Consider the following 25,497-nt stretch of genomic DNA (forward strand, 5'->3'; position numbering starts at 1 on the left):
TTACGCTTGCATGTGAGTGATTATCAGTGGGGGAGGGTTTGCAGAGACTTGAGATAATAATACTTCAAATCATTTCCTCTTTCTCTATTCTCATATTTAGCTTTTACGCTTTTACGCCCCACTTCCTTACGTGCGCGCTTCACTGATGACTGTTGTAATTGGGTGTTCACGGGCTCGATTTCCCCTGAGGTGTTCCCCAAATTAAAAGAAGTCATCCCACTCCTCCTCGTCTCCCTTTCCTCCAGCACCCTGTTCCACACACACACACACACACACACACACACACACACACACACACACACACACACACACACACACACACACACACACACACACACACATTTCCTCCTCCTCCAGCAATCCTGTGCTGGGGATGCCATGCGTATTTGAATGGAACTTTTTTGTCTTTTTCAAGCCTTGTGTCACTAATGAATAAATAAAACACCCACATAAGCAGTGGATTGACTTTCATGCATGGGCGCTTTAGCTTTGAGACCCCCCCCCCCCCCCCTTTTCCTCCAATCTTATAGACAAGCTCCCGAGGACAATCACTTTCTGCTCTACTAGGCTACTGTTAAACACTTGTTCTGTATGCAGATGATGCACATTTTGAATTTGACAAGGCCTCTCTCTCTGTATCAAAAAGCCATTACTTGTTGAGCTATCACTGACACAACCCTAACGGCAATCTGACCTGTACCAGAATCGCATTGCAAACAGTGTAAAATGATGATCAGGCAGTTCACTGCTTTACTTACCTATATGACAACAGTTTAACCAGAAGCCGCGACGGGTCGGAGTAGCCTTTACTAGTACTTGTGGCTCCAAAGCCAGCAGTCTGTGCCCTCTCTCAACTGCCAAGGGCCCTGGCATGCCGAGCAGGGCACAGGGATCCTGGCACTAATTAGCTTGTAATGACATCATAAATTATGGACAAATCAAGGCAGTGCATCAGACAGGCGTTTTAATGAAAAATTGTAATGGGTCACTCTGGAGGCCTTAGGGCTAGAGTTCTCTGGTCTGCCAGGGTTATCCATCACATCACAGCTATCAGACTGGTTCATAGATACTGGTGTGCATGGTCTGAAGGACGGGATTTTGATTCTGGCATATTTTTTTCTTTATTGCTAATACCTGTTGGGTTGTTTTGTTATGTTAGAAATTCTCACCCTGGCAGAGCTGATCTGTTATTCCAGTAAAGCGATATTACCCCATTGAGCTACATTACACCACCTTGCGTCACATCTAAATACATGCATATCTATAGAGCTTCTCCCGCATACCTACACATCACAAATGCATCAATGTCACACTTGGGATGCAGCACAGATGATAATGTCTTCATCTTTCTTTTTATTTTTTGTGCCTCTCAGAAAATGGACATCAATCCCTGGAATGGTTGGTCAAATAAAACCTTTCTGGGCCTTATTGATGTTGCTTTTGTCCCTTAGTGCAGGACCCAATAGGGTTCTGGCCACGGCTGCCAGATGAGCGTCTGAGAATCATTAGTGGAGCTGATTTGATTTACGTCCTGTGTAGATGGGGCCACCCAAATGATCTGCCTCTCAGTGGCCGTCATCAATCACCACCAACCAGAGGGCACAGCAAGCATGCATGGAAAAGAGAGCAGGGTTGGCACAGCAAAACACCCACTGGGCTGCGTGCATATGTGGGCACATGTGCGCACAAGTCTCACGTGCATACTCTGTGTATGTGTGTGCGTGTGAGTTTAATAAGGCTGGTATCATTATCATTATAATGTCTATGATTTATTAATACACGTTTAAAGGTAAATCTCAAGCTTGTTGATCCACAGTTGGTGACATTTTTCAGCTGGTCTAGCTATGCTGTCATTCCCTTATAGTGATAAATCATACAGCATGACTTCTGCGTACTATGTTACATTTTACAAATGCCACCCGACACACACACACACACACACACACACACACACACACACACACACACACACACACACACACACACACACACACACACACACACACACACACAGAGTGTTTTATTAGTAATAACATAGAATTATTATATGCCATTCATTTATAATTATTTTTAAATCATTTTTCAGCATAGCTGCTTAAGAAAATTTGTTTTTGTATACGTGCAGCACTGACGACCGCTCTATATTTAGGATTTTGTCCAGTGAGTAGAATCATATTCTAATTTGATCTTTTCTGACCCAAGGCAAGTGAGCTGGTAAAATTTCCATGCTGTTCATGACATCTAGAAATCACAGTTAAATTTAGTGCTGCTGCTCAGAAATAATCCAGACATTCTGGGACCAGATCAAACCTACCTCTGACAGTACTTACCCTTATTTTTTCACCTTCAGTGCCCTGTGTGTGTTTGCATGTTTATGAACATCTGACAAAGTGAGTGAAATGGGGCCCTAGTGAGAAATGGGTGCGTTTTCATTTGGGGCTTCATGATTGACGGCCAACTTTGTTTCCCCTGGAGTGTGTTGTTGCTGGCAACAGTCCATGGTGCCTTGTTCACTTACAGAGAATTGGCACAGGTTCTACTCCACAGCAGCGCGCAATTCACATGCCATCGCACTGTTGCATCAGCAATAATCTCGTAAAGCCAACAGAGACGGGGAAAGGGATCAACGATTCGTTAATCGAAATGCCTTTATCCAAAGCTTCTCCTATCGTAACCACCTCCATGCTAAAACACCATGACACTTGTATTATTGGAACATGCATGCTCAAATATCTCCCTGTGATATGCTAATGAAACACTAATCCTTTATAGTATAGGTCTATTTGCACTTTTATAGCTTTCAGAATCCAGCGATTCCATTGGATTCACGTTAAAAGAATATTAAATTAGATATGCAGTATCAAATCCTGAATTTATGACACAAATATAGGCCTTTTTGTTTTGTTTTTGTTATTACACTGGAGCAATAGTGCCAATCTTAAAACATTGAATATTCTAAAATACTAATCCATATAGAGCTCACACATAGCACATACTGTGGATTATATTACAAACATAAATATAACACACTGTAAAACTGGGGTGTGTGTGTGTGTGTGTTTGTGTGCGCAGGGGGGGAAAGGCCAAATTAGCCAGGTTGTATAAGCAATTATTGGGGCACACAATGTATCTAAGCACCCTAATAGGTTTGTAGAGGAGGCATTATTCAATTAGAGTGGTGGTTTGCTGTAGAGAGGAGCAGAGCAGTGGTGACAGCACCGGTGTCTTCTCCTTATGAAACAACCTATTTAAGCTAAATCAACTCCCACTTAAGAGCTGCGGTAATAAGCGCGTGGCGACGCTCGCCGGCCCGCGGGGGCCCATCCGTCATGCTGTAATACGGAATCAAAATGAGTGATAACACCTAGTCCTGCTACAGTGCCTTAGCTGCTGCCTCAGGAACTGCTCTGCAGCACACAAACACATGCAGAGGCGTACGTCTGCGGACACACTCGCACACACACACACACACACACACACACACACACACTGCTGGCAGCAGCAATACTGCTGGATGGCTCTGCTCATTTCCCTCCTTCCATTACCTCGTGCTCCACCAACTTGCATATGTGGAAAGAAATTGTGTTTCTATGGATTTGCAAGTATGAGTGTGTTTTTCCCCTTTGACTTTTTGTCATTGTCCAATTCTTTGCAGACTGTAGTCTAGTTGACTGTGAACCTCTGAATATTGCAGGTAATTTTTGTTTTTTGTAAGGCTAATTACTTTGCAGCTTTCATTTGTAAGAATGCAGGGTTTATTATCCATACTGAGACGAGGGCAGAAATTCTGAGGAAAGGATTCTGATCACTACTCCTAAAACAGCTTCCTTCATCATGCCGATATTACATAACAGGAGAAACCTGCTCTGCCACCAACTTTTTACCACTCACCCTTGTTTGCCACTAGTTCTCAGCTGTTTGTCAGTTTTCTAAGTTGTTTTAAAACTGAACCCATGGATCAGTTTTCTTAGCTAGTGCTATAATGGAGCTGTCTTAATTTTCCTGCATGCAGGGAGCTGTGTGCAGGTGAGGAGCAGGCAGGACCTGACAGCTGTCACTGGTAACGAAAAATGTGGCACTGTACAATGCTTGTTTTAGAGAAGAGGACTATGTTCCTGGCCATTTGCTGAAGTTTACCACAAGATGCTCAAGCTAGATCCATGACAGCAGCAGCTTCTTACACTGTTCTGTCCATCTCAGAACCAGATTATTATTGAGTTCATAGGGGTGGTGAAAAAACCTCCATCACAATAGTGATCACACACAAATCCAGGTTAGATAGTTCATTTGGTCAGCTTTACTGTTAACTAACTGATGAACAGGATATTTTCCATTTGTAATTTTGGATTCCCTTCAACTACTGTAAAATTGCATCAGTGTTTCAAGTTCTCACTGTACATTTACACCTTCTACTCGCTGCATGCTTGTACCAATAAAACTTATTACGAAGAAGCTTAAAAACAAATACAAACAACCGGGAAATAGATTTTGAGTTATTTCTCAGAGTTAAATTATGGATAGATGAATGAACAGATGAAAACAACAACAAAACATCTACAGAGTGATGAGGGAAAAACACTCAATAAGCAGCGTGCTTGAAATGTTTGAGAAGTGTGGTTTCTTGGGCATCCTTCTGTCTTTTTTTATATCTTGTTTGTTTTTCTTCTTCATTCATCCCCCATCTCTCCCTCTCTGTTTCTCCCTTCCCTCTCTCTTTCTCCTTGGCTCATCAGTGTGGTTGTTCATCGGTAATGACTCCCACTGTGGCAGGGCCTCTTTAAGGTTGAGGTCCCCCCCCCCTACCCAACGCTCTACCGCGCCCCCACCCCCCCTTTTCAGTCCCATTCTCCATACATTATTCATAGCTTCACAATCAAATGAGGGAACAACGGTTGGTAGCAGGAGACATGGTGCATGGTTCTTCCTCCCCAAAAGTCCCCTGAGGTGCCCCAGTCTGGTACCCACCATCACCCTCTCCCCTTAACCCCCACCAACCAGCGACCTCCCACTCACCCACCCTGACATGGTGACGGTTTATTCTTTTTTTAATATGGGATGGAGGTCCAGACACATTGACTCCATCCCATCGTTTCCCTGGGGTTGTTGGCAGTCACACTGGTCAGCAGTGACCTCTGTTGCTCTTCGGGATATTCATCACTTCCTCTTCCTCTCTACAGGGATGTACCCAAGTGTCTGGCACCTTTTTTTTGAAGGCTGTCCAAGGATGGGTGCGTTAGCTGTCTTTTCTATTAAAGGCTTTTTCAACACACTGGTTTGACATCACTGACAAGCTGTTAAACTTTGTAGAAGATGTCTTTTTGTCTCAACTGTCCTTTCAAAAATCATGGAACCCCCTCCTTGATTTAATTTTGAGCTAGGTGCCTTGAACAACAGGTGGCCCTTCATTTGCCAGGACATCATCTGTGTGACTCTCAACATAAAAATTCAACATAATACATAATTCATTGGTCTGAAGTGCATATTACTCTACATGTATTTCCCTGCCAGTGCTATGTTAACAGCAACAGAAGGGAAAAGGAATAAGGATAAACGTAAACCCCTGTTGTAGTCCTTAGTCATTACATGACTAGACAGTTGAATTATTGAAACATTTAAATCTTTATGGCCATACGATCATTTAACCAATACAACAAAAATACCCAATAGGGACCAAAAAAATAAAAGAAACAAATAGGAAAATATTTTTTTAATAAACACAGAATGTGTGAATGAGAAAAAGAATGGAGAACCACGTACGGATGTAGAGAAATGGACAGTTGAAGCTAAACAGAATAGTCAACTTTCTGGTACTTCAGTTCCGTTTCCACACAGACTTATACGCTGTTGGTGTAGCTTCAGGTATCGGCTCTTTCCTTTCATCCTTCCTTTGATAAGAACCTGAACAAACTTTACTTTTAACTGCTGTTGTGGAGCTTTAATTGGACAGCTGTAGTCAGATAAAATTTCTTAACCTCAGTTCCCAATGTTCTTACAAGCAGTGGACTAAGATTAGAATCGGGACCGTAGAGAAAGGCAAATGGCAAAGGGTATAATTCCTCCACTGTGCTGTCTGTAGTAGAATAAACGAATGAGCGGAAAGATTACAGATTAACATATTAAATGCCAAGATAGGCCCACCTGGTGTGTGACAGATCCTTCACACAGCGCAGCTAGTGGAAATGAAAATCATCATAACTAGGTGTCTTGTGAATCATTTTTGTTCTGTTAATTCCAGCTGGACTTGTTTGCTGCTTCTCTTAGTGCAGATTTCATATACAGGAAGGATTAAGTTGCGTAATCATGTTGGTAATTGAAATTTCAAGCTATACTAATGCACGTTGCTTTAAGCCATCTAGTTACCTGGCTGTGAATCTGACTTCTTTCCTTGCTTTTCTTTGCTGAATAACCTAAAACATTACAGCCAGTCTCTTCTCTTCCTGGCTGGCCCATAAATATGCCATTATGGTTCTCTTATTATCCTCATTATTGGGGTGGCTGGAGTGGCGCCTGCGTCTATCATGGCCCTCTAATGTGGGTCTAATGGTTCTGACCTGTATGGGACACAGGTGGTCCCCAGAACAGCCTTGATTGGGCCTATTTATTAAGCTGCTCTGGCGCCAGTGACGGTCCAGTTAGTCATTTGCGTGCAGTACAGTTTCCATTCCCAAGGATGCTGATGGGCTGGAACCCCCTCAAACTGCACCCCCATGTCACCCTATAGCCCCTGCTTTGTTCTTTCCTAATGGCTCAATTAAATGGGTTAATTCAGAATAGGAATCTGTGATTATTACTAAGCCCCCTACCCTGCCACATCAGTACTACTAACACACAATTGTGTGCACACACTGCTACTGTATGGCTCCCTTGCACCCCCCCCCCCCCCCCCCCCACTTCCACAACTGCAAGCCCACACATTTATTATTCATCGCAATCAAATAAGTGAGGTGGTTGGAAAAAAGTTGCTTTTCTCTCTCACTTTCTTACCTCTCTCATTCTCTCTACCTTCATCCCCTCTCTGCCCCCCTTCCACTCATCACCTCTCTCTTCTTCCAGGGAAGAATTGCTTTTATTGCGACAAACACTCTGTGGAGCCCTCGGCTTTCGGCAGCCCCAGCCAGTCATTGAGGAAGGCAGTCGGGGAAGCAGGCAGCCAAGCAGCCAGGCAACCCTCCCCATCAGGAAAATGAGCAATTCTCTCATTGTAATAATGCGCCTCTGTCATCTTCCCATTATCGGCATGATAAAAGATGAAATATTCAGGGAGGCTGGCCTCCTAACCTGATCTGGGCGCGATATTGGGCCTGTGGAAAATGAGTTTTATCAGCTTTAATATACTCCTTGGCAGACTGACCCTTGAAATTAAACATTATTACAGAGCGGATATTTAAAAAACGGGGCCACAAATTACATCAAAATGAAAATATTAAGGAACATTACGAATATATCAAGTGGCGCTTCTCTCTCTCTCTCCTGATGCTTGCACGCTGGCTCTCTGCATCCTGACACCCCGTTTCTCATCCAGCCTCACACACCCCACTATTTCACCCCCCTCAACCACCTTCCATGAGTGTAGTCGGGTATGCAGCAGGCGATGTTGTTACTGTGTGTGTGTGTGTGTGTGTGTGTGTGTGTGTGTGTGTGTGTGTGTGTGTGTGTGTGTGTGTGTGTGTGTGTGTGTGTGTGTGTGTGTGTGCGTGTGTGTGTGCGTGTGCGTGCGTGCATGCGTGCGTGCGTGCAGTTGGCTAGGAGAGAAATAACAATACTGCCTGTCCCACCAGTTTTATACGCTGCATAAACTAATTAGATCATGACGCTCTCATCACCTGCTTTATTGAGAATAGAGGGGAGACTGTGGCAGGAAGTGTGGGACTTGTGTATCTGTGTGTTTTCATGCTTATGTATTTAGAAGTTTGCAAAGGGGACAAATTAGCGTGTGATGTGAATTTGAGAGTGTCTTTAACTGTACAGGTGGGAAATGAAATGTGTGCATTTGTTATATACTCTACATGTAAAATCTGGCACGTAAAAAATTCGTCCTCTTTAAAGTCACTCCAGGTATTTTGTCTGTACTGTATATTTCTGTTGCAAAGGTAAAGGTATCTCTCGACTCCTAGCATGACAACTCATGTACAGTATTATTCCTGGAAAATAATGAAAAAAATAGTAGGAAGTGTGTTTCTCTAATCACTTTAAAAGTAAAAATCCCCCAAAACTGCCTGTCCCCCAAAATGGAGAGAAAGTGATGTTGGTTCTCTGAAGTGTGTGGTGATTTGTCACTTTGTGATGGGGGGATATGAGAAATGCAATAAAAGGCGGAGGAGAGATGTGATTTGAATAGATTTCAGAGGAAGTCGGTCCTTGGGGGAGTTGGATGAGTAAGCAGTGTCCCCGAGGACCGAATTAAAACTTTACTTTTGGTCACGGCGCCCCCTCCCCATAGTGCTCCTTCGCTTATCGCCTGCATGTGTGGATGTGTGTATGCATGGGTTGTATTATGCGCGTGTGTTGGCGTATGAGCATGAATGTGTCCGACTTTTCCGTTTGTGTCTCTGTGTGTGCAAATGTGTGTTTAGATGTGTGTTTCTATATGTGTATGTGTGTCCCACGCAAATGGAGCCCCCTCCCCTGCCCCTCGCCCTGAGGTTATGGGGGGATACACACAGTTCCCTCTGCCAGGCTCAGATGAGTATTCACAGCAGCACGCCCTTCTCCCTTAACCCTGCACTGGGGAGCTTTGCATATTGAGGCTGTGTGTGTGTATGTGTGTGTGCTCACCAGCCTGTCTCCCCTGTGCTGAAATGAACAGGGGGGCCAGTTGATTCCATGCACATGCGTTATTATTATTCCATTGGTGATTCAGCTGGCTTGGTTGGTGCCAAACTCCTACAGCTGTGTGCACGCATGCAGAGTCGCTCAACATGAATTGGTGCCTGCTACCTGCTTACAATTTGCTGTGTTTACATTGGGTAAATGCTTACAGCTGCCATTGATATTGGGCAGGTTTCTACCTTCTACCTGAAGATGGACAGAGGCAGCTGTAAACTTGCATGCATTTGAAAGTTGTGTCCAGTCCAGCCTGCGATGCTGGACGGCTTGTTGTGAATGGCGTGTTTAAAGAGGGAGCAGCACTCTGATCAGAAATGAAATGGGTAGGAAGAGAAAACACAAGGAAAACGGTGAAAAAGGCAAATGCAGAATCGAGGGAATAGACACCACAGGGGTTGGTTGGCAGGAGGGGAGAAAACAGCAGAGGGAAAATGGTTTTCTCAATCCCTCCCTTCCTTCAACTCTCTCTCTCTCCCTCACTCCCTCGCTCTTATTTCTCTCCCTCCTCTGCCACTTGATTCATTATGCTGATATACACAGTATTTGCTTCCTGAGTGAACCCCCCTGCTCTCCCGCCCTCACTAGTAGATGCACACGTTCACCAGCATGCAAACCCTGAAATACACAGCGTGTTGGTGGTGATGGTGGTAAGGCCATAAATATAGCAAACGACACAGCCTAGCAGCTGAGCAAGGTCAGCCACGGCCCAGGATGACAGTGCCGTGGGCGCTGCATCCAGCTCTTGTTAGAAATGCACACAGATAGCTCATTAGGACAGGCCCCCAAGGCCCCCTGAACACACATGTGCACACACAAACATATACTGTACAAACATTGATCCATTTACCATTTAATTGTTACAGTATACACTGCTGTAAAACATGGGCTGCTCTTTGGCAAGATTCTGCTGATTCCCTCATCAGTTACCTTATTATTGCACGTGAAGGTTGTTGTGTTTCAGTTGTGTTTTGTAATGTGTGTGTATATGACAGGTGTGTTTTCAATCTGAATATGTCCAAGGTAACATGCATCCACACATTGTATTTTCTTGTATGTGTTAACCCATCGCCGCATGTGAAGCAGTGAGCACAGATCCAGCTTTAAACATTTCATACCTACACAAAACCAAACAGAGCTGCATTTGTTTCACTGTAGGTCTTTGAGAAAGACATCTTGTTAAAAGGTCAAAGAACAGCAAGAGGAAACAATTTAGAAGCAACATCTTAAAAGAACTGAGCAAATGTACACATCCAGTCTGACTTTGTGTGAACTTTATAATTGCGGGGTAAAATTTTGCATGTGTGTGAGTGTGGGTGCGTGTTTGGTGATGGGAGGAGTGGGAAGGTGTGCGTGTACAGAAGTGTGGGTGTGTTTGTGTGAGTGTGTAGTAGAGGTACTTGGCTCCTGCTCTGGACACGCCTGAGAGACTCTGTGAGTGCTGCCCTCCCTCCTCCACGCCGGCCTCAGACACATGCTGGGACACACACTACTCGTTTCTCGCTCTCCTTTATCCCCTTTTTCTTGCCCTATCTCGTTTTTTCATTTCTATCACAGATAATACATGACTTTTTTTCATCAGCCAAATTTTTTTTTGACTCAACTACAAAGCGATTGTAGTCTCATGTTGAGTGCATTGCTATATTTCTATTATGCGCTGAGTAATAGCTGTCTGTTGCAGAGTCTCTCTTTCTCTGTCACCTTAAACAGTCCTAGTCAGTTGGCACAGCAGTGCACCCACCAGCTGCCTTTTTTCTCAACTATACGAAATAGATAAATGCATTGGATAGTGATTGTCCCCTATGCCAACCTCCACCTCCGCACACCCTTCCTCGCCCCCTCCCCTGCAGCCTCTCTGCCTCCTGGCCGGCCGGGGGTGGTGTCAGTCTGGCAGGCCTTGGGGCCCGTCAGGCGACCAGTGGGCTGTGACGGGCAGCAGCTCTGCGTCCCTCTCCCTGCAGTCTGGCGCCCGCTGGGGTCTCGTCCGGGAGCCCAACCTGCCAAAGTGACCTCACCGCAGCTCAGATTAAAAAAACAAAACACATATAAAGGCTGCGGCTCAAGCCATTTTCTAACTGGACAAACTAATTAACCTTAATGTCTTATGATAGAGTTTTGTGTTTTACACTTGCTTTAATAAGGGGTGTGTTATTAAAAATGCTGACTCGTCTTGCTAAGCTTGTGCATTTACTGAACATTTAAAAAGATAGCAGCCAGTTAAATCTAATGCTGTGTAATACACGAGTCCTGCAGTCAATACTCCCCTCGTGCCAGCTGACATTAAGTCTGAGTTTGTGTGTTTGCTTACAAGGCTATCACACAATCAACAACTCTTTTTTGAAACATGAAGGTGGGTATTATAAAGATGCTATAGAAGTTTTTTTCCACCTAACAATCTGACAGCTGTTCTTCTGAGGTTGTTCAGTCACTCTTCTTTCATCTTTTAGGCCAAAGTATAAGTTGAACTTTTCGATTTTATTCAACTTTAGAGGCTGCAAACAAGTAATTAGCTGAAGTTCATTTTGCATATCTAAGGTAATGCAGTGTTGTTTGTTATCATACCTAGTAGGAATAAACAGAATTTACTTTTTGAACTGTAAAAACTGTAGTGTACTTTCCCAGAAATTAATATTATTGCCAGTTTTTAAATTTTTACTGTAAGCAGACGATTTTTTTCTCAGCTGATTTGTATTTATTTTGATCCATCAGCATGTTATTGACTGAATGTCAGTAAGACCCCCCCCCCCCCCTATTGTCCATTTATAGCAATTGTAGTACACATGCTTAAGTCCTATCACTGAAACACTACATTTGCAATCATCATCTGATCGAGACACTTTTAAATGCATCCAAAATTTGAGGACTTTTAAAGCAACGTTCATCTGCTCTTCCAGCAAATGAGGAGACTAATTATTAGTGTGCTAGAAAAGATCCAGGTGCATTACATAAACAATTTCCCCTGCCATCCTCTCCGGTGGCAAAAACACAACATCGCAGTCTCTCATGTGACCGAGAGTTGAGCTGTGCCGGCTGAAGCGAACCTCCCCCATGCATCCCTGAGAGGGTGATGCAGTGAGGTGACACCGTTAGGGAGGAGAGGTGTGTGTGCGTGTGTGTGTGTGAGAGAGAGGGAGTGCGTGAGGTGAGTGCGCAGTGAATGCAATATTTTCTGCAACAACCCGATGCAGCAGTTGCTGTATATTTTTGTTCACCGTCGGTGGGAGTTCTGGTGACTTAACATCCAGCTCAAGCACTCGCTCCTTTGCCATACAGTATGTGAGTCTGTCCCATTGTATGTGTGCATCCAGAATTGTGTGTTGTGTGTGTTTGCAAAGCACTGTACTGCGCTTTACTTCCAACTCCTCCCATCCCCGTGCCCCGCCCTACCTCAGCCCCATGGAGATGCGTTGGGGTCAGGGAATATGGGGAGAGGAACACAGGGAGGCCGCACTCCAAAACTTGAAAGGAATTCTAATGAACCAGCACAGTCGCACTGCCTATTCCCACGACAACAGGCCCCAAACAAATAGCTGCATTTGAAGTCCCCTCGTTTTATGACTTTGAAAATGCTGTGTGTGTGTGTGTATGTTGTTGTTTTTGTTTTTGGAGTACAGTAAGTGGTGTGGGTGGGGGTGTGGGTGTGTGTTTGCATGTGAGTGTCTACCTCCATAATTCTTCTAAAAAAATTGGCCAGGGAACTGATTGACTTTAATGTCTACACCAGAGGATGTAATTACTGCCTGCTATGACCAGAGATAGACTTTTTCTAAATTTGTAATTACCAGGCTCATATTGGTGTTTCCTCCCCTAAAAACCCTGTGAGGACATGGAGCTATACATGTATTTAACTGTAACTAGAGAAAAAGTTCAAGTTTAGATTGCACACTATTCAAAGGGCTGATATTCATCAAACTATTTAACTTTGCCCTTTGCCCTTGAAATAATCATGTCTTGTCATCCACAGGATAAGTCACGTCTGCATTATCAATATAACACATCAAAACATGTCATGTCCTTGTACTAGATTTACAGCAAATGCAGATTTAAATGATAGAATATCTGAAAACATACTTTTTATGGAGAAGAATCCGTTTTTCTGTGTTTTGAAGGATGGCAGCGTGGCATCTCAGATTATTCCCCTGAATTGTTTGCTTTCGCTTTAAGCTGCTGTTTGAGGGACAATTTAAGTAATTACACATTTTAAACGAAACGAGAAAACACTTGTCTACTGATATTATACTTCATTTCAGCAAATAACCTCTTTACATCTTGTACACGTGATATTAATGCCTGCTCACATTAAGACCACAATGGTAGAAAATAGAGTCAGTTAAAAAAGGAAAGGAGACTTGAGTGAAGTGCTGTCCAGTTAGGTGTCTGCATACATATTAATATTAATAATCTCCTCTGTCCCCACCCAGTTCCCTTTTCCAACCCCCTGTGTGCATGTGTGTGTTTTTCTTTGACAACCTCAGGATGCATGTACAACATGTCCCGTGAACCGAGATGTCTTTTATTTCTCAGTCCAGTGCCTTAACACCAACTGAGCGTGGCTGGAGCGGGTGGCTGCCCCGTTTGCTTGGCTGCCTGCTTCGTCTGGCAGAGCCGGCGTGTCTGTCTGCGCTGCGTCGTCTCGTCTCGTCTGCACTGCGCAGACGGCGCGGGTGAGAGTGTCACTCCACAAAAGCAGCATGAGTTGAGCTGTGTAAACAGTAAATAATAAACAAGTGGTCTAATACATTATTGAGAGAATCACTTTAGGCAACTGGGACAGCATGAAACGCAGAACCCAGCAAGCCCTCCTCCCTCCTCTGTCTCAAAGTTGCACTCTTTATGTTATGACTTGGTGATGGCTTACAGCATGGGTGCGCTACTTCTAGAAATATATGGTCTGTTAAATTCACTTTAAGACACTAATTCAATTTCTATGCTTTAAATATTGCTGCATATACATATAAAGGTGATGCGGTTTAATACTAAACTAATTATTTTAGTTGTCATAAAACTCAAGAATCAAGTTCAGTTCATCTATTTTTTTTTACTGGCCAACAAGTGTGAGAATATTTATTCGTAAGCCTAAAATAATCGTTAATTTCAATGTTTGATGAGTTACAAATCTTCATCATTGTCTGATTGTGAAGCCTGTTAACTGATTGACTAATCCTTTCACCTGTAGTAATTCTCTCAGCCATGTAAAATTAAAAATCTATAATTTGATTATTTTCATCTTCTCTCTTCTTACCGCTGCTACAAATTCATAAATGGTGGCCTGTCGTGGTGGTAAATGGGCAGAAAATCCATTAAAAATAAATGTGTAATTTTTCCCCCCTCTTTTAACCAGTAACATGTTTGCTTATGTTGTATGAACATAAAACAGCACCTGAATCTACCTGCTTAAAGCGTGTAGTAAATGGAATATCCTTCTCCAGTGGCTTATTGAGCAGAATAATTACATTGCACATATTGAATTCCACTAATGCGCCAAAGGTAGATCTTATTTAATACCACAACTCCCTCAGGGTGCACAGCATGATTTGGAGCACACATCTTTTCACTGCACCTAATGCACCACATAGATTTGTACATAAAAATATGTCTATAGACACTATAATTGTAAACTTGGCTGGATTGGTCTGAAAGGTGCCTGGAAACTGTGAAGGTTTGAACCACAATTATTTGTAATTCAGCAGATTATCTTTCCATAGTGACGCCTCTGCTGCTATTTTCTCAAACATTCAAACAGTACACGCTTTTGAAAAATACGATTACAATGTGTTTTAAATCTGCAAGAATTTCAGCTGATAATATGAATTAATGTAAACAGTTGCCACAATGAATAGTTATGTGTAACATAACTGTTAGGGTTATGGCTTCTAAATATCCTTGAATGAAATTAGAAGAGATTAGGGGTGGGGATGTCTAATTTTCATGAAGGAACAATCACCATACTTGGCTTTAGGGCTATTAAATTCTATCTATGGGTTGCTATGGTAATACTTAGACCAGCCTGAAGATGGCAGCCAAAACCTTGTTAGCTGCCATGTGAATTTACAAGCCCATTTTGAAAATATTACTTCATAGGTCAAATGTATGCTCTCTACTAGAATTGTGTTTATCTACATGTGTTTGTATCACTTAAGATACAGCAGTCGAGGTAGCAATAAGACAGATTTAAGCTTTGTTACGTTTAAGTGAGATGCATTTTCTGTGTTCTGCCATAAAGGGGAGGTTAAGAGTGATGGATGAAATTCAGAAAACACAGTATAGTAGTTGCTTCAGTACAATGAAACCAGGAGAAGGAACGTTTGCTTGAACAGAGCATGATGATTGGGCAGAAAGTAAATTGAGGATGTCTGCTGTTTTAGCAACACTTGCGGGCCTGAAAATTTAAAACCTGTGAGAGGGGAACAGCTTAAAACATGAAAATTACTCAAGGTCTGTGTGCATTAAATAAAAAGGCAAAAGAGTTATGCTAATTTTTAATTAAATAAAGTGTGAATTTGTTTTCAATTAAAAGGCAAAAAGCAATGGAAAAAACGCTTGTAGTGTCGCAGGTAATTTGCTCCCAGATGGATTTTTACACACTGTTGCGGTCTCACTTTTCTAAGTTGAGTGTTCGCAAAGAACACATCAGCAACCCATTTTTTGTCACAGCGTCTGTGGTGAACCCACCAGCAGACGGTTCTGTGCACCAGCATCATCCCTTCGCCGGCTGCTCATCCCTCCATTCCCAGCTGAGACAATGGGCTAGAGGAGAGGAAACAATGGGAGGTTCGGGTGGATGAGTTAGGAGAAGGGAGGGAAGCGGGGGTTAGGGGAGGAAAAGGGGTCTGTGTAAGGCGCACACACACACACACACACAGACAGAAGGAGGGTGGTGAGGAGGGAAAGGTCATATGGGTCAGGATCAGGCTCTTTGTGTGTGGGTGTCTTTTAGTGTGTGCTTGCAGGATTTTGTGGGTGCGCGCATACACACACACACACCAACTCCACACCGTGGGCAGTCTGGGTCATGCCTGTCTCTTCACAGTCCACTGAGCCATTATTGACGGCTCAAACTGATACCCCAACAATGAGGCAAAATCATGAATTGCGTGTCTCTGTATGTGCACATGCGTGTGTGTGTGTGTGTGTGTGTGTGTGTGTGTGTGCGTGCAGTTGCGTATGAAAAGGCTGCGCGGTACTTTTAAAGAGGTTCTAGAAATCCTGGTTCTGGTCTCCACCTTTTTGTTCTTTCACTTTACGCTCACGTATGCACTGTTGTCGACACACCAACTGCTGGTATTTTGCACACATGCACACACAGGCACAATAGGAGCCTCGTGGGGAGCCAAGGAATGGGGCCCCTGCGGGAGGGGCCGCCTCCTGGTCCAAATCAATATATGAGAAGCCATGCAAGTATAACAGAATCATTACTCTCACAGGGCTTAGGAGGATACAATACACAATATTTTTATATGTGCATGAGTGTGTGTGTGTGTGTGTGTGTGTGTGTGTGTGTGTGTCTTTGACACCTGTTGTCTCCATCCTTCTGGTGTCACTTTTTTAAGGCCGCATTTCTTTGATATCATTAGTTTTAAGAGGAGAGGGCTGTCAGTGTGCATATTTATCACTGGTTCTGCAAGCGTTTCCAGCAGCATTTCCTCTTTCGGAGCTGAGTTTAACAATGCAGCTGCACACATCTAAGTAATCCCAGTGTCAAACATGTGCAGTACTGTAGGTTCATTGTGGGGAACAACAACATATCACTGCCTGAACCTGTGTCTAACAAGACTTTGTATTTTTCTCACTAATCATGATTACTGCCACAATATTCCCCTCCAGCCCACCTCTTTCTACCCCCTCACACATCAATGACAACCTCCTTTCATCTGCTGCCATGCAGCCCCACATCCACGATGTATTTACAAGGCCTGAAATGAACAGAGCAATTATTATCAGTCATGCTAATTCTGCAGATAATGATCAAAAGCCGGGTCCTGCTCTTCTTTCTTTTCCCTCTCTCACGCTCTGCCTGCTCTGGGGAGCTAACAGCGGTGACAAACCTCCCGTTTTATTATTTCATGGCCTGTTTAAAGATTTAGTGAGGCCCACAAACCACTACTTTTAATGACCAATTAACAGGAGCAAAGCTCTCTTCGGAGCACCGCGGCCTCGTTCAGGATTTGCTAGAGTAAACAGTGGTGCGGCGTCGGTTGTGGTGGTAGAGGGGGCGTATGTGTCGTTACCAGCTCACCGTTCAAATTCGCACACATACCGAACAACCCTTGCATGTACACAAACCACATGCACACACACACACACCCTGTGCTCCACTGCTTATTAAAACCTGGAGGAGCAGCAGTGCTAACCAAAACCTTCAGAAAGAGAGTCAGTCAGCAAGAGTCAGAGTGAGGAGTCCCGCTCCGTGTGTGTGCGTGTGTGTGTGTGTGTGTGTGTGTGTGTGTGCGCGTGTGTGTGTGCGCGTGTGTGTGCGTGTGCGCGTGTGTGCGTGTGCGGTTTTTCTGTTTTTGCAGGAGGCTCTGAAACCTAAAATCATAAGGCTTGCTGCAAAGTCAGCCTGGCTAAATCTGATTTGAGGGCCAGTGAAATGGTGTTGAAGAGGGAGTAAATGAGTGGAGTCTGAATCATTAGCATTGCTCAATAATGTAGCTGGGGGGTAGGACAGCAACACTCAAGGCCACAGGCTTTCTGTGCAGCTAATTTGGATGCGTCTTGTTTATGAGTATAGCAAGCAGGCCCTTCAAGATGACTGTCAAGCTGAGCCTTGCTCCCTAAACCAAACAAACACAAATGAATACACACAACGTGAAATCCACAACATGCATGACTGATCAAGCATACGGCAAAACACTCCATATAGCAGATGTGTTTGGAAACTTTTCTGCAGTTGAGGTTATGAACAGTGCTGTTTAGACTAACATAATATTAAATATTTTCATTGAGTTTTTTATGCATTTCTTTGCCACATTTGACATTTTATATGACATAATTAATCGAGAAGAAAGTAATAATCAGTAATAAAACTTATTTGCAGCTCTACTCAAGCATTTTTTTTATTAAAACATTGGCAAAGTTAACAGAGCCTGTTTCATCTTCTGTGAGCTTTTGTCCATATTAATCATATAGTGTTGATTTATTTTCAAGTTTTAGACTAAAACTCTCCCACTGCAAGTATTGTAGGTGCTCTTCTCTTTACAATAAAAACAGAAGAATTCTTAGCTGATCAAGTGTGAGTTGTCTTCCTCTGTAATATTGAACATCCCTATTGAGCAGTCTTTTTTTTTTTTTTTTTTTTTTTTTTTTTTTTGTTCTGTCCAGCAGTTAAGCAAGCAGCATATATTACGCTGAATGCCATATTGTGATGGACAGCTTTGCTTTAACAAGAAGAGTATATATAGAATATATATACTCTTCCTGATTTATGGTTTATTTAATGGTTTATTTAGCTAATCCAAAATGTGTGTGATGTTGCTGTGTTGGTGGACAGGTTAGGTTTCTGCTTTAGGGTGTGTATGCGGGAGGGTGGGGGGGAGGGGGGGTAAGGGGTGCAACCAGCTGCTGAATTGAGCAGCTGGTTTTAAGTCTTTTAAGTGTTTTGTGCTGGTTTAACCACGTTAGCAGCAAAAACCTCTAGCAAGCTGTTCTTCTGTTTGTCGCTCAGTCCAACATTCTGGGAAAGGTTGGATCTTTTCTGAAAGAACTTCATCGGGTCAGCCATACGCTCAGGATGTCTGGTGTGAACAGCAGTTTTTTTAGGTAATTTCAAGGCATCTGTATTGACTGAATCACTCAAAGACAGACATGTGTCTCAGAGGACTTCTGTAATGGATTTACTCTAATAATTAGGGTAATTTCTTGCAGCATCACCAAACTTCTCTCTGCATTCGTTTGTTTACATGGTATTTTTTAATAAGTTGTGAAGTATACTTGTAAATTACATTATCGCCTCCACAATGGCAACAGTTCTACTGTTCCATTTAACATACATGACTGACTTTAGTGAAAGCCAGATTACATTTCATTACAATACTTTTTCAGCGACTCTAAGTGACCGACCTAATAATGCAATGGATTTTAGACTTTGTCACCTTTTCCTAATTACAAACCAGTGTTTATTGTGTGCATATGCAAACGTATATTTACATTTATTCTCTGTCAGCGCATTGTAGTTTGCAGAACACACAGGGAGACGGAGGATCTTCTCGCAGAGAAGACAACCTGGTTAATAAGACAGTGAGATGATTGTATTTGTTTTCCATTTGTCCCTCATTGTTTGCATTGAAGACGTTCAGCGGTAATTAAGGCACTAAGTGAAACTGAAACAGTCGAGTCCTCGGCAGCATTATGAGATGAAAACAACAAGAGCACAATGCAGGGAAATGGAAATCCCTTCCATTGGTTATAGTGTATGTGACTGTGACAACAAAAGACAACTACAATAGAAAGAACAAACGAAAATATGAAGACCTCAAACGAATCCTCTAAACAGTCTGTAACACACACACATAGATACTGAAGACTACCATTGTAAACCTTCCCATAACATCTGGTTTCTCTTGTCTGTCTCACCTCATCTCTTGAGGTCCAGCACAAGGACGAAGCCCCTCTTACAGCGTGGCTGGGATTCTTTGGTCTACCTTCCTTTTCCTTCTCTCCCTCTTACCCAATGAGCCCCAGCAACAAATCAATGACCAGGGATAAACACAAATCCCCTGTAGAGGTGACTTATAGAAAACAATTTGAACCTGCACACCTCGCTTAGGCCGCCCTGCCCAGCCTTTTTACTGTATGGTTCTAACCTCAAGCCTCCTCTGTCTGGCAGTCAATTCAAATTAGGTTCTCAGGTAGACAGGGGTTGGTTGGGGCTGAAGAACCATTAGCCCTTCCTATGCTAGAGGACTGTCTGGTTGTGTAAACACACTTGGGTGAATTTCCACATTTATAAGTGCTCCCGTTTTTACATAAACTGCTCTTGCGCCATAGTGATGTTTTAGTAATTCATGGTAGTGAACATGTTCATTGTTTAAGTTTACTTGTGTTTGTCAGTACTGTTCCTTTTCTAACTGGTTCTGTATTGAGCATATGTAAAAACCCACTACCCAGTTTTTTTTTTTTTAACCTGTAACACAGTGACCTTATGGCAAAATCAAGTGTGACACGCAGGACCTAATGAGAGCATGTCTGAGTTCGGGGGAACTCTGTGGGGGAGTTGGAGGAGCTTGCGTGAAGAGGCTGCACAGGATGATGATGGTAAGACCAGGGCCTTGTAGTGAATGGAGCCTCAGAGGGCTCCATCCTCTATTTGCAGATCGAGTAAGGTGGGGGCGCGTTTGCATTATCTCCTTTTTTATTCTACTCAGACACTCCCTACCCCCAACTCTCTCTCTCCCATTCTCCGTCTCTGTCCCTCTGCCTCTCTGGTCATGCTAATTGCTCCCAAGGTCAGAACGTCGGCTGCGCTCCCCTGAACGCCCCCCAACCCAACCCTGGCTTTGAATGGCATGTTTTGATCAGGCCTAATTTGATTGGTCGACACTGTCTGGGGTGGATAGGGACAACACTTTACAGCCCACTGCTTTTGATGTGTGTGGCTGCGTGCATGTGTGTGCGTGTCAGTGTGATGCATGTCAGGTTATGAAGTGTCTGTGGATGAGTGCATGAGAGTGTTACACGTCAGCAGGGAAGTGTTTTTTGAGGGGTGTCAGAGTGTGTAAAGGGGAATGTGTGTAAAGAGTGGTTCATGTCATGGGCGAGGTTGATTTTTGTGTACTTGAGTGTCAAGTAGAGTTTGATGTGTTTTGATACAGCATATGGCAAGTGTGTTGGGAAATGTGGTCAGATATGGATTTGAAGTGATGCTTTTGAAATAGCAATATATGTATTGCCAAAAAAGTGTTGATTGTAATGGACTAATTAACATTGTGATTACATTGTGGCTTTTTTAGGTTGTTCACCATACAACAGCGCTTATCTTGATCAGTTTATCTATATCATCATTAAATCAACTGATGTGTGGAGAAAACTGTAGTAATATTTCAATCACAAATTAATAATTATAAAGGCCCCAGATAAGAAAAAAATGTAATAATTTGTACTTGCCATTTATAATTTGCTTCTGCTTTCTAGTAACTACTGTAAAAAAGGAAACCCCTGAATTTTCCGAACCATGTACACACAGGTGTTGTGTTTTGTTTGTTGTAATCCTGTCAACTGCATCTAGATGAGTAAGACAAAGGTAGCTCCCTCTTTAGAGTTTAGGAACACCAGCGTCTCCACTGTGGGTCTCCCTGTCTCAGCTACAGTCAGATCCCCAGTGAGCGTTGGTGTACTAGGTACAGTAGAGAGTCCCAGGCAGGCAAACGGGCCATGTGTGTCTGCTGTCTGACAGCACCACTGATCCGGCCCCTATGAGTGAGATTGATAGGGCCTGTGATCAGGGACGCCGCGCTCCCACCATCGCCGGCGAGATGGATCACATCACACTGCCATCTCCTCCGCTTCCAGGATAAATGAACTGAGGGGGAATCTATCACTTCCCGAGAAGGAGAGAGCGCGAGGAAGGGAGGGAGGGAGGTGTGTGTGGGGGGGGGGCAGAATACGGTGCAGAGAAACTAAAACAGAAGTTATAGGAGAGCGAAAAAGTAAGACGGGACAATGATAAAATGCAGAACGATGTGACTTGGACACTGGGAGAAAAAGGCCAGTGAAGACGGGAGGAAGAGGTGGGGTGAGGTGGAGGCAGTCCCGGAGGCCTGCTGTCAGGTCAGCCCCCTCCTTTGCCCCTAGTCCCCTTTACAGGTTAGGTGTTAGGGTGTGGGCTTTTTCGTATTCGGCTGTCAGCCAGCTATTTGTCACAGTGAATGATCTGATGCTCCGCTGAATCAATCACACTGTGCCTTGTGTGTACAGTATACATGTGTCTGTGTCTGAACATGAAACTGTGTGTGTGTGTGAATACATGTGTTCAGGTGTGAAGCCAAGAAAAGAAGCGCCCTCCTCGCAGCAGGAGGCGCTGCTGAACACACACTTTATCTTCCTCACACGCTGCAAAGCAGTGCTTTTGGTTGGACAGGACTCTTCCTCCCAACTTGAGTCTTTCTTTTAGATCCCACTTTTCAGTAGTCACGATCATTACTCAGCCCTGGACTCCCTCTCTCTCCTTTGGCCTGGCATAAATTAGACTTTGTCATGGCTGATTGGGAATAGGCACCTTATTGCATTAGGCCATGGCTTATTAAGCAAATGCTCTTAAGAGAAGCCTTGCTTAACTGGGTGACAGCTTCTCAATTAGGTCATGTGTGAAATCTGCCCCAGCTAATTGCCCCCAAACACGAACCTGAGAATTGATAAGAGCTTATTCCGTTTGACTTGTATGGGTATGTTTTGGTTAGACTTGACGGGTGTCATCAAGCTCGACGTGGCTGCATGTTCACGTAGGTGTTTGCTGAGGCATTCGTATTCTGCATAAGGCAATGCCTTTTGAGCGTGTGGATATGTGTCGCATGGCGTTCGTCAGATATACAGTAGCGCTCATGAAATCCCCAAGTTCCCCTCTTCTTGAGAAATAAGAGCTTCGTAAACTGTTCTCCAGTGATAATAATTGACTGGTTAGTGAGTCCTTAACTTCCTCTGCCTCCTTCAATAATCCCAGCGTAGCTCTCAAATGGCTCTAGGCTCTTTACGAGTGCCTTCGTGCGTATTTTGTGATTGTCTGATGTGAAAATGGCAACGGTGTGGTACAAGGGGGTAATTTGTCGCAACCCAACAAAGAAATGTTGTAACAATTAATCACGGGGTGAACACTGACGAACGTGGTAATTATGTTTATTAAGTGGTGAGCACAAGGGCAATTATCTGGCATCAGGGAGGCCTGTCACAGGCGCGTCAGGCCGAGGTGTTGTAATAACTTACCACTTTTAAAAGAGTTACCGCTTCCCAGCTAATGTGGTTAGCTGCGTAAGACGTAGTATGGACAGAAGTGTGAGGGTCGCATGGCTCCGTGTCGCTGTGTCCCAGATTCTCCAGTGAGGAGCTCACTTTATGGGGCCACTAGTAAATAGGCTTTGAATATGCATATTTGCATCATTTGCTTCTCTGTAGCAAACGGATGTTATCAAAGAGATGCGGTATCCATAAAGTATTTGTATGTCCTTTGGCCTGACACACTTTTTGTCGGGCTCGTGTCTAGTGGACTCTTTTATCTGCAGAAAGGTTGGGCAAGAGAGACAAACTCCTGCTTGAATTCACCTAAGGCTTTGTATTTACATAGACATCTGTATAACTCTTAACCTATAAATTCCTTCTACGAAAAGAGTTTTCAGGAAATCTACTGTAAATGCAAATGTAAATTAATTTATACAGTACTTTTCTATCTTTTCTGTAGCAGTAAGTCAGTCATATGCTATAAAACAATTGCAACACCAATGAAAACAGTGGGAGCAGTGTAGAAAACATGATAGATTAAAATGTGGCATTTAGTGATATACAGTAGATAAGGAGTAAAAACATTAAAATACAGGTTTGAAAGACGCTCTTCACAACATAATCAGCCGGTCACTGTGTGAAGTTGGTACTTCACTCTGGTAGATGGAGGAAAAGCTTTTCCAATGCTATATGATAGAGGATTTGACAAGGGTTTTGGTTGCAGTAATATGATACTGTACACATTATGTATGAAAAGCAACAGTATGGGAGTGACTGATAGTGACTGACTCTTTGCAACACATACAGTAGAAGATGAGTTATCCAAACACCTGTCTACACCTGCACATAGTTCTGTCTGACTTGTGGGAGACTTGCAAGCCCCAGTGAATCCTAAAATAAAAAGCTGAAGCAGAAATCCTTACTCACAAATCCCAGCCATGTAGATACAAAATCTGAAAATACCATTGGGCTAATTAAGCTGATTGGCTCCGTCTGTCCTGAAAGAGCGCTGCCCTGCCAATCAAACGTGGATGTTTCTGCTGTAACAAACTCGAGCTGCAGCTTTTCTTTCCCCACTCGGAACCTGTGGAAGAATCAACTTGACAGTGGAGCGTGTGATTGGACAGAACTGTGCAGCCTGTAGCTGTCAATCAGTCAGTGAAGAGTTGAGTATTTCTGACCCTTTTTAAAGTGCTTTACACCTCTGAAACTGCCGGGCGTGAAAATAATAGATACTTAGGGTAAAGAGTCCTGGTATAATTATACAAACCTGCGGAGGACACCGGATTCTCTACTCTATGAACACACGGTACCCTTGGTTCTCTCTTGACATACTCTCCTCAACAGTCTCTGGTGGAGAAAACATCTTCAGGTATCTGTGCTTTCGAGGAGGGCAAGGCAGGAGAAAGACAAATAGCGTGGGCTTTTTATCACCAAAGCCCTCCTGGAAACAGACAATAGCCACACAGGTCTTATTTTAGTCACTGCCTTTTGTGGCTGCCAGAATTCTCAAGCTCCCTCTTTCCCTTTTCCCTTTTATTTTTTGTTTTTCCTTGGGCACAGTTCTCTCTCCCTCTCCTCCTCTTTCTTTCCTTCTCTCACAAATGCAAGCCTATTTGGAGCATGTTTGTTTTCACGCTTTCTTCCCTCCCTCTCATTTTCTGCCTTCCCCTCCTCCCTCTTTCCCCTTATAGTGTATACTTTGCATGTGTGTGCGCTGTACATCCATCGATGGATGCGAGGCGTGTATAACCTCAGGTAAGCTCAATGAAGCAGCCTGACTAGCCAGTGTGTCTGTGGGAGGCTCTGGCTCATCTCTGCCTGCATCCCTGTAGCCTTAATCTGTGACAGACCATTTCATAATCACAGCCAAGGGGGCTTCTCTCTCGCTCTCTCTGTCTCTCGCTCCTCCTCCTCCTCTACTTCTCCTTTTTCCCGTGCTCCTCATCTCCCTCTCTCTTCTCTCCCTTCTTCTCTTTTTTTTTTCTTTTCCAAAGTGCAATAATTCACAGGCATGCACCCTCCCACAGGCGGATTAGCAGGCGGCGTGCTCGTCCTACATAATCGCAGCACAATAGAGCCCATACGTGCAGCCACCACAGCTACGCCATAGGGCACAATGCCCCCCCCAACCCAAATGACACGGGACAAAATGGACCTCGCCTAGCACCTGCAGTGTAGACAGGCTAATAAGGGCCTCGTCCTAGTCCCAGTTTAGACAGACACTGTCTACAATGCACTAACTGTGGAAAAACCTAATACTTCAGTTATACATCACTTTTGAACAGTGATGCCAGGTGACGTATATTGATTCTCAGCTCTATGATTCTCAATTATTAATTCAAAAGATTTAATATTGCTTGAGGCTGAGTTGATTACTCCCATGTAGGCGTGGTTTATGATTAAACAAAAAAATCTTTTACAAAATTCCATAAAGTGCAATAATGGCTTTGCTTACACTAGTGCAGCGCTTTGAATTGTATTGTACATATTGCTTTGCCAGACACTACTCATCCCACAATCCATCACAAACAAAACTGTATTCTACGTAAAAAGGAAAAAATGTAGTGTCTTTGATGTTGATGTCACTTAAAAATTCTTTGACTACTTCCATTGCGCAAGCTTTGCCTCTAAATCAGTCCATGAGCCCAGTCAATTCCAGTGTGCAACATTACCATATTGTAAAAAAGGAACAAGCATCTTATGATTCATTTTCATTGTCAGAATAATAGCTGAGCCGATTAGCTG

General features: G+C 43.5%; 1 protein-coding gene across 22 annotated transcripts in view; it reads left to right on the forward strand.

Moving 5' to 3' along the window:
- The window catches only part of pou3f1 (POU class 3 homeobox 1), a 194,581-nt gene that overhangs the window by 12,312 nt on the left and 156,772 nt on the right, over window positions 1-25,497 (forward strand). The window contains exon 2 of one of the 22 annotated variants that reach the window (XM_055502917.1): window positions 7,054-7,201. The exons of the other annotated variants lie outside the window; for them this stretch is intronic. The gene's annotated coding sequence lies outside the window, so the exon portion shown is untranslated. The remainder of the gene's footprint in view (window positions 1-7,053; window positions 7,202-25,497) is intronic. 22 annotated transcript variants of the gene reach the window in all.

The sequence above is a fragment of the Betta splendens genome, chromosome 16 (assembly GCF_900634795.4).
Source record: "Betta splendens chromosome 16, fBetSpl5.4, whole genome shotgun sequence".
In the NCBI taxonomy this organism is placed as follows: Eukaryota; Metazoa; Chordata; class Actinopteri; order Anabantiformes; family Osphronemidae; genus Betta; species Betta splendens.